The sequence below is a fragment of the Aptenodytes forsteri genome, unplaced genomic scaffold (genome assembly GCF_000699145.1).
Source record: "Aptenodytes forsteri isolate BGI_AS27 unplaced genomic scaffold, ASM69914v1 Scaffold93, whole genome shotgun sequence".
NCBI lineage: Eukaryota > Metazoa > Chordata > Aves > Sphenisciformes > Spheniscidae > Aptenodytes > Aptenodytes forsteri.
The window spans coordinates 4711225-4720688 of record NW_008794665.1 but is presented as its reverse complement, the minus strand read 5'-3'; the positions used below and the strand labels follow the sequence as shown (position 1 = coordinate 4720688).

At 38.0% G+C, this 9464-nt stretch overlaps 1 long non-coding RNA gene across 3 annotated transcripts; it reads left to right on the top strand.

Annotated features, from left to right (window-relative positions):
- On the top strand, positions 1-9131 carry LOC103894206. Of its 3 annotated transcripts, none has more exons than XR_002086115.1 (3): positions 1-23; positions 7690-7911; positions 8607-9131. It is a non-coding gene; the product is annotated as an uncharacterized LOC103894206 (long non-coding RNA). The 3 variants fall into 3 exon arrangements; XR_657296.1 differs by lacking the exon at positions 1-23 and adding an exon at positions 37-115; XR_657297.1 differs by lacking the exon at positions 1-23 and adding an exon at positions 37-115 and having other exon boundaries at positions 7690-8253.
- The last annotated feature ends 333 nt before the right edge of the window (positions 9132-9464 follow it).

Genomic DNA, 9464 nt, shown 5'->3' with positions numbered 1-9464 from the left:
AGCCCGGCCGGCGGGTGGCAGAGGTAAGAGGAGAGGCCGGACTCCTAATTCCCCATCTCCTGGCTTCAGCCGTTTGGCACGCTGTTGGTCAATTAATTTGTAAAAGGCGTTTAAGGTATTATTTTTCTTTCTTGCTGCCGTCACTCAGCAAGGTCCTAAAATGCAGGTGTGGGGCGCTGGATGGTTTGTGCGGTTTCGCTTGAAATGTGCGCTGGGGTTAACTGCACACGTTTCCATCCGCCAGGAAGAAGGAAAGAAGTTCGTTGCCTTCACCTCTCGTGGTTTTCATCAGCGAGGCTATATCCCAAATTTTTCAAGCATATCTTCTTTATTGTGGAGTGCAGTGTTGCTCTGTAGGGCTGTCTATGTAGTTTATAATAATTCTTTTGCTCTATTTTTAGCTCTCGTTTGGAGGGGGGGAAAAAACCATCACAAATTCAATACTCTGTAAGGCAGTAACTAAAGTTAGAAAAATAGGCTGCAGAGTCACGGTGGCACTATCACAGGAAGGATGCTAGTTTTCTTCCTGGAAAGAGAAAGATTAGATACCAATGATTTGACATAAAAATAAGTGTGACTAATATATACATTATGTTTCTCCCATTTACATGGGTTGATCTCAAAAAAAAAAAAAAAAAAAAAAAAAAAAAAAAAAAAAAAAAAAAAAAAAAAAAAAAAAAAAAAAAAAAAAAAAAAAAAAAAAAAAAAAAAAAAAAAAAAAAAAAAAAAAAAAAAAAAAAAAAAAAAAAAAAAAAAAAAAAAAAAAAAAAAAAAAAAAAAAAAAAAAAAAAAAAAAAAAAAAAAAAAAAAAAAAAAAAAAAAAAAAAAAAAAAAAAAAAAAAAAAAAAAAAAAAAAAAAAAAAAAAAAAAAAAAAAAAAAAAAAAAAAAAAAAAAAAAAAAAAAAAAAAAAAAAAAAAAAAAAAAAAAAAAAAAAAAAGATACTACCTGTGCCTATAAAGCTAACTGTGCTTATGTTCTCTGAGTATTGCTGTCAAAGCTGTTGTCAGTATGTACTAAAACATCTCTAACTTAATGCCAATGCAAGACACTTTTTACTGGTCCATAAGTCAAGAGGAAGTTGCTTTTAAAAAGAACATGGAGAGATGCCTATTGAGTAGGAGAATAGCTGCAAAGGACTTCAGAGTGCGTATTTGCTAGATCCAGCCTTAGTGCTGGGATACCACTCCTTGTTTAAATCTCTGTCGTCTTCCCACTAGCTGGCAGGCACAGTCTATGATTTCAGTCAAAACTTTGCAGGATTGGATTCTCTCTTCCTGCTTCAATGTCGTTGACCTCAATGAAACTACACCAATCTGATCTTAGTACACAAAATATTCTCCTCCTTTCCTGGCATCCAGATAACTCCCCAGAAAGTGTGATTCAAAATCCAAACTGTAATCTCAGCATTTTCTGCAATTGTGTTCTATTCCCTGTGGTCTTCTGGCCCCATCTTTAATAAAAAAATATTTATGTATCTCCTAGGCTTAGAGGTTAAGTGAAAATTTCCACATGCTAACTCCAGAACAGAAAAGCATACATCCTATTCTTTTGTCACAATAAGTGTATTCATATAAACATACTTGCTATCTTATGACAATGTAATGGGTAAAAAGTGGCTAAGTAGCCCAGCTGATTACGGGACCAAGGGGACGGGTAACAAAGTATCTGATCCTGGTTTGTTGTGTAATAAACTCTTTCACTAGCATGGTCAAACAACCGAAAGAATTTGATGCCGTGCTATTACTGAAGTGTAATTGCAGGTGGAGACCTGACTTTCTGACAGTTCTCACCTTCATTTCTCTAGTATTGATACTACTTGTATCTGCCTGTTGTTCGTAGAAAGAGAATACTGTTAGAGTGAATTAGGAAACGTTCCTAGGATGCTTGTAAAATACAAAGATTACAACTATTATTTTCTTTGAGTGAAAATAGCTATGTATTGGTTCATGCAGCTCATGCTGTGACAGCATTTAGGTCCAAATTCTGAAGACAGACAACCAATTGCCAACCAACATCATGAAATATTTTTAAAGGACACATTCCTAGACTGTGATTTTACATATTCCAAATCCAAGACATTATCAAAGGCTTGGTTTAACCTCCTTAAAGCCAAATGTTACTGAACAGGCAGAATCACTCTTAAATGATTCATGTCGCTAGCAGGTATTGTATTGTGTACAGACCATGAAAAATCAGTGCTCTTTTTCCAAGTAACCAGCAAATCAAGCTATCAAGCAACGCAGGACAGGTACCTTCGTACACTTCAGTTAACGCTTTGTGCCATTTCAATAACCCTAAGGAGTTGCAGACATCACTTACCTGGTTTAGCAAGGTTTACAAGTACTTGGTGTCACTGACATGATATAAAGAACCTGAAGCATACTGGTTGATCTAGGCCAGTGTCTTCTGCTCAAATGTCATCATCTGCTTCTTGATGAGATTTCAGTATAATCATCATTAATAATTTAGGATACTTTACTAAATTTTATGAGTATTTAGTTCACATTTACTTTCATGTCTGAGTATAACTTTACAATTTATTCCTATTTGTATCTTTCAATATCCTTACTGGGACAGTGTCGGTATATGTTTGTGCTCATTTTGTAGTGGTTGACAATGATGCAGGTTAGAAAAAAAAGAGGACTCCCATTCTAACTAGTAGACAGGGTTCCTTCTCTTACTCCGTTTCATTTATTTGCTGTATTTCTGAAGTGCAAAATAAAAGCATGCTGTTTCCCTGCTTACTTGGAGAAGCCAAGGATGCATATATTAATTAAACAATTTAAAAATATATGTAATTTAAAGAACAGCGAACCCCCTAATTGAGGAATTAACAAGCTTCCTTACTTGTCCTCCTCAGTGTTTGGAAAGAACACAGACTGCATTTGCGGATCAACCTAGAATAACTAACTCTGAAAGATTTGACCTAAGATTTTTTTTGTTGTTGTTGTGATGGTTTTTACTTTTAAACAGCCCTATATTATCATCCCCATAGTAAAACTTATATGGATTCTGTGGTATTTCAGTGCTTTTGTTTTCCAATTTGGCCTTGATTTTCTGATTTGATAAGTGAACCGATTCACGCCTCCTGGAGGTCCATCCACTGCCATTTCCCATTATCTGGTGGCACACTCATTGTCACCAGGGAAGTTCACTGGCCTTTGCTGTGACCTTCCCTGAGCAGAGCTCTTTTTTCTCTGTCAGGCTTTTCATGTCACTTTCTAGCTGCCTGTCCCCCTGTGTCACAGACAAACGCACACAGAGGCGCATGAGTCAGAGATTTTATAGCCCATGCATGATCCTTGATTTATGTCAATGCTGTCCACCCAACTTCTCCACCGTGATGCAAGGCTGGGAGTGGGTGAGGTTAGCAAACAAGGGCAGGAGGAGAGGTCAGCAATGTCTCATGGGTCAGATAGCTGCTGCAAAAAAGCTAGAGCAGCTGGCAACTAAGACAGCTGCTGGTTAGGAAGAAAATGGCCACTGAATTTGACATTACTTAATTAAGAGAGTGCCTTAGCTCATGTTCCCCCTCTTCACTTTGCTTCTGTACGTTGCAGTAGTGGGGGTTGGGCGATCGCACTTTCCCAGTGAAGCTCTTGGGTATAGTAGCTGTCTTCTGTTCAGGCTCATTGAAGACACAATTAAATGCCTCTTTGTTTAGCGATAGCTGAAACAATGCAAAAATACCACCCAGGAGCTAGACCACATGCAAATGTGCACTATTATGGCTTGGCCAGATGGTACGGGCGCTTACTGAGATTCTCGTACCAAATGCAACAGTTAACGTAGGTTTTGTGTGTCTGTATGTGCATGTAAAAAAGAGAAACTGCAAAACCTTCACAAACGCACGCAAAGACAAATGTCCTAAAGATGGCCACAAAAAAATATGTAGCATGATCTTAAAAAATAAGAGTGAGAGAGACCCCTTGTAGGAAACGGTACCCAGAAGAAAAGACAAAGCTGTGGTCAAAGCAAAATAGTCTTACTATGGCCAGAGGAAAAAAAGACTTTATAAACATCCTTTGTAAATTAACAGAGTTGCATTAAAGAAATACCTGTCTCCATTTTTCCTCTTTAAAGAAAAATGATACGGCATTTCAAAGTCTGTCTAATTCTGTAAGTCAAAAGAGGGTGCAATACATTCTAAGCCCCTGCGTCACTCTTATTCCTTCCGTTGGTGGAGGTACAAACTAAACTACTGCAAGGCCCACTACAGCCACAGTTCAGGCTGGAGCAGGCTTACTCAAAGCTAATTCCAAGCGTGCTTTCTCTAGTTGTGGCGGAAAGGAAGATCCTGCACATTCCTTTGTTTTGCTTGTTCAAGCCGCGCTGCCTCTTGCAGCATATGTATTAATATAGTGGATCAAAATTTCTGCTAAGATTTAAGAACGATTCTCTCTGAATTCAAGAACACTTCTGGTATCCAAGAATCAGCATTTTCCAATATATGCATATGAAACTGGTTGTTTATCGTGGGACAAGAACAAAGGAAAACAAGCTGCATCTTTTTAAACAAAATGGTATTTTATAAAAAGCATTCCTATTTAATCAATATGTTGCAAGCTTTAAAGAGAGAAACTCCACCACTTTAATATTTGAAAGAATCCATGAACGTGTCTTGAGGTGATAAAAATTTTTTTTCTTTCCTATGGAAACACAATAAAAGTCACGGAGTGAAGTTCTGGCCCAATGAATTCAGTGGGAATGTTACTGATAGCAACAGGGATTTCACCCAGTTTTTGTCATCAAAGTCAAGGCCATAAAAAAATAGACTTAATAGTACTAAAATACTAAGAGTATTTTGTTTCCACTTTAGATATCATGGACAATACTATGAGACATTAAAAATTCTTTTTATTTTCAGGTTTCAAAATCAAACTAAGATGATGAGATTTTTAATCACATAAAACAATGATTCTAAAAGTGTTATATCACTGATGTGAGTGATCTGCTCCATTTCCACTCAAATCAGTGAGATGCAGGTGTGCAGATCAATTAGAGCTTATACTTGCACACCTCTGGCTTTGATGCCGCACTTCGCAGAATGAAACAGATGTTCCTAACAACTACTTAAGTTCACACTGAAAACTGATCGAGCTCTAAAGTGTGCGAGGATTACTGAAGAAGAGATATTCAACATTTCTTTACCTCAGACCCTTCTTTTTTTCCACTGTAACTTCAAAAGGTGTGATTTTGTGGATGTATCCATGATACCTCTTTGTCTTCTATCTTGATTTTCCTTTTAGTTAGTTTGAAGATGATGTCACTTGCAAGGCAGCCACATCACTTCTGAGGATCTTGCTTATGTGTGTCAGTGACTCAAAGAAAAGATTACAGTAGCTCATAATCCTCTCAGTGCTATTATAAGTTTTTGGATAACTTCTGATGTCATCTTTAGAGGCTTTGTGCCTCTGTAACTCAACAAATCAAAGAAAAACATGTACCAAATCACAACACATGCTTACTTCCTATTTGCGTGGTAATAAGGTAGGCCATGTTCTGAACTCAGATGTACTATATTCGTCTAACTTCTTAAATGCTGTTAGTAAGCATACCTATCTTATAGGGGACTTCATGCTGTTATCCCTGTGTTGCATAAGAAAAATGAAATAGCCACATGCTAGATGACATGCAGTATCATTTGGTGGTTAACACTCATTCACAGTTCTTCTCAGTAAAATGACATTCAAAGCTATAAAATGTAGGTCTGTACACTTGGTTCATTGAGAATAAAAGTACAAAGTTAAACGCAGAAGAAGCTGAAGATAAAATGATCAGAGAGGAAGAGGATTCTGGATGGATTATCTTTATTTATGTTAAGAGACTTAAAGGCAGGATTAAAACAGGCAGTCAAAGAATGCGCATGGTTGCCAAACAAGTAAAATGGAATATCAGATCCATCTGGCAGCATATTAGGCAAATAAATAGGAAGGCTTCTTAATTACTGTATTCACGTTAAACAGTCTGTAAAGAGTTACTAGGAACCAAATTTTATAAAATAGATAAAATGAAGGGTATGTCACTGGACAAAAAATAATGCTTCTGCATGTACTGACGTACTTTCTGAATGTACAAATTTAATAGATTATGTTCTTAATTTGCCATCATAACATTATACAGCATAGGGAGAAATATTTTCTTTCTTAAATTCTGTTTTATCACTGGGAAGATATGTCCCAGTTCTTGTATTGTGAAAACTTTTTTGGTATTTATTTTATAAAACTATTATAAAAGGTTAAGAACTTAAATATATTTTTGTTGTGTTTTCCTTTAGAGACGTCAGGTGGCAGATAAAACATTACCTTATTGAACCCTCTGCCTTTGCTAAATAAAAATCAAATCATAACTCTAAAATTAACTCCATGGTAGAAAAAATACAGCGGAAAATTTACTGTTCCAATACATTTTGATTATAACCAATGGCCATTCAGTGATCTACAAACAAATATAGTAGAAGGCAGGTTTATTCTATCTCCTAGTAGTAAAGAAACAACAAATACGATACCCTGCACCGCCCTGTTGGTTTGGAGACTGTGGCCTCTCTTTGGGATCGTGTACTGATAATGCCAGTAATAGATACTTTTTATTAAAACATTCACATATCCATCCCCTGTCTGGAGTCCTATAAAAATCCTGAAGTCCTGAAGCGAAGCCATTTGCCTGAGTACCATGAGCCCTTCACGGTACTTTTTCTGCTGTCGTACCACAGCCCCCACAGGAGTTACTGAGCCAGGCAACATTTTCATCAGTGTTGGCCAGGTTTCAGAGTGACAGGAAGTTCACCTCCCCTTAAAACCATTTTGTTTTTGAAAAAGCTGCTCTTTAAATCAAATCCCATTAACAAACTTATTAGAAATCGAATAATATCTGCATAGGTTAACATGTCAAGCCTAAAGAGGGAGATTTTAGAGGAGTACAAATAATTACTGACTTGTTGCGTAATTAACCAACCCAATATTGGGTCTGGCTTATTAACAGTGAAATGCCAAGGAGGATCAAGTTGATCAGCAAGGGCAGAAAATACAGCAGGAACAGGAGAGACTTCGTTGCTTGTATGTAGATTGTACAAATGTTACACCTTGATGTCACACAGAGACTGACTTTTTAGACATTTTCAGTGTCTCTTCCATGGAACAGCTTGTTAGAAAGCCCACAAGAAGACAGACAGCTTTTGACTTCACCCTGAGCAGCGTTCAGGATCTGGTTTGAAATCTCCTATTTGAAAACCCATTCTGTGACAACTGCCTTAACATACTTTGATGCAGTATCATTACAGGAGCAGCAGCAGCCAAAACATTCAGGAAATTTGTCCTCAGTTTCAAAAAGAACAACTGTGTAAAAATAAGAGAGTTTGTTCAAAAGTGACTTTAAAAGTGCAGCTAAATTAAATTTTCAGAGGCAGCAAGGAAGTTATTTTAAGATGCACATTTCAGAAACTTAAGGTCTATATGCACTTGGATTGTTAAGGAAGGCTTGAGAATGGGCAAAAGGGAGACAGCACAGGTAAACAACAGGCTAAAGGAATTTATTAGAAACAAGAAGCTCTCTTTTAAAAAAGATGAAGTAATACTGAAATGAAAAAAATAGAAACCCCCCACATATTCCTGCAGATTAAATGTAAGAAAACAGTTAGATTGGGTCCCCCCCGAAGGAATCAAAGCTAATAATCTTTCTTCAATCCTTAGGAACAGAAAGCCTTCCAGAGGTCTGCTGGACTAATTGATAACCATGGTATTAACAGGAGTACTCAAAGAAAACAAGGCCGTCGCAGAGAAGTTCATAAACTATTTGAGTCAGCATTCACCAGTGGATATCCTGGAAATGGAAGGGATTTTGCAGAGAGAATGGATGAAACTGATAAAATGAACAGTAAGAAACCACTAGGACCAGATGGAAATTGCTAACAGGTGTGTGTAACTACAGTTTTAAAAGTGTGCCGATACCCGGTGTCTACAGGATGGCAAATGGGATGTCAGTTTTCAAAAAGAGTTCCATGGAAGACAGGGTGCCTGACGGGCTGGGACGGGAAGTCTGCTCTCTCTCCTTTCTACCATAGTAGAAACTATGGTGGGCAATAGAACTAGTGGGCACCTGGATAAATATGATCTGCCTGGAAGAGTCAACATGACTTTTGTAGAGGGAAATTCTGCCTTATGACTGTACTGAATTCCCTGAAGAGTCAACCTACATGTGGAGAAAAGTGGCTTATGAGTTGCATTTCCAAGGGGTAGCTCATCTGCTTGGAGCAGGTAAGGGAACGCATACCTGTCTGAAGCATCTGGAATATTTATTTCCAGTCACACATTTCTCCCCTAAACAGCTGTTTCTCTCACCTCTTGCCAACACCTTCCTTAGATACCTTAAGACTTAGTGCCGAATAAGGGGCATCTCAATCCCTCTGTCACCTCCCTTAACTTCCTCCGTTCTCAGGAATGTAACTTCTTACTTCGTTTCTGTCATGAGATGAGCAATTCTGTCTTGACTCTGGAAAGTGATTTCAAGGGAGAGAGCTTTAAAGGGTAGATTTCTAGGGGGAATTGAAAGCATTTTAACCACCACAATTACAAACTCTCTGTTCCTCATGCTGTGCCTCCATTTCCAGGTCACCCTGAAGAGGGGATACTGCATGAATGTGCAGGAATGAACCTAGTCTCAAAGCCTGAAAACACCCTGCTTGCTAACGAACTCCTTAGCAGGTAAAGCAGAAGGGATGCGTGCAGATGCCCTACCAGACTTTCTGTGACAGGAACATTTCAGAAGGAAAATGAAATGCCTCTCTCTGGAGCCTCACAGGAATTCTGCACTGCTACAGCCTTTTCTCACAGAACCAACTTAGAGCTCAAACGTACTGTTACCCCTCTTGTACTGCTGTATTTCTCCTGTTCATCTGATCAGGTGTCATTTTTGCTCATGAATAGCAGTCTAAAATACCAGATCCACTATACTGCTTAAAGATCTTGTTTCTTAAAATAGCTCCATTTAATTTTTAGACCCTTTCTGTAAATTAGGAGTGCTGTGGCAATTCAGGTATCCTTTACAGCCTTCCGACCTCCTGTGGAACCATCAAAAATTTCAGCTGTGGTAGGTCTCATTTTGTGCTTGATTTCTGCAGGGCTGCACCCCGCTATTTGCACACAGCAAAGCGATCGTTTTCTTCCATAGTGGCTGGAATAAATTTCTCAGAACTTCTAATTCATTTAATTGAGGGCCAAGGGCTGGGGAAAATGTAGCTGCTGCAACCCCTGTAGTTATTATGGTCAGAAATATAATTCTAACTGATGGTGGAAAGAGACTGAGTCAGGTAAAACAGTAGAGCAAAACATCAGCAGTGTCAGGTGTTAAGGCCTCTTGGTTTTAAAATGACAGCCCTCCTATCTATGTCTTTTCCTCTCTTTGAGAGGGCTCCACCTTTCAGGATTCTATATTTTGAGATACTATCTTCTGAGCAAATAGGAACAGA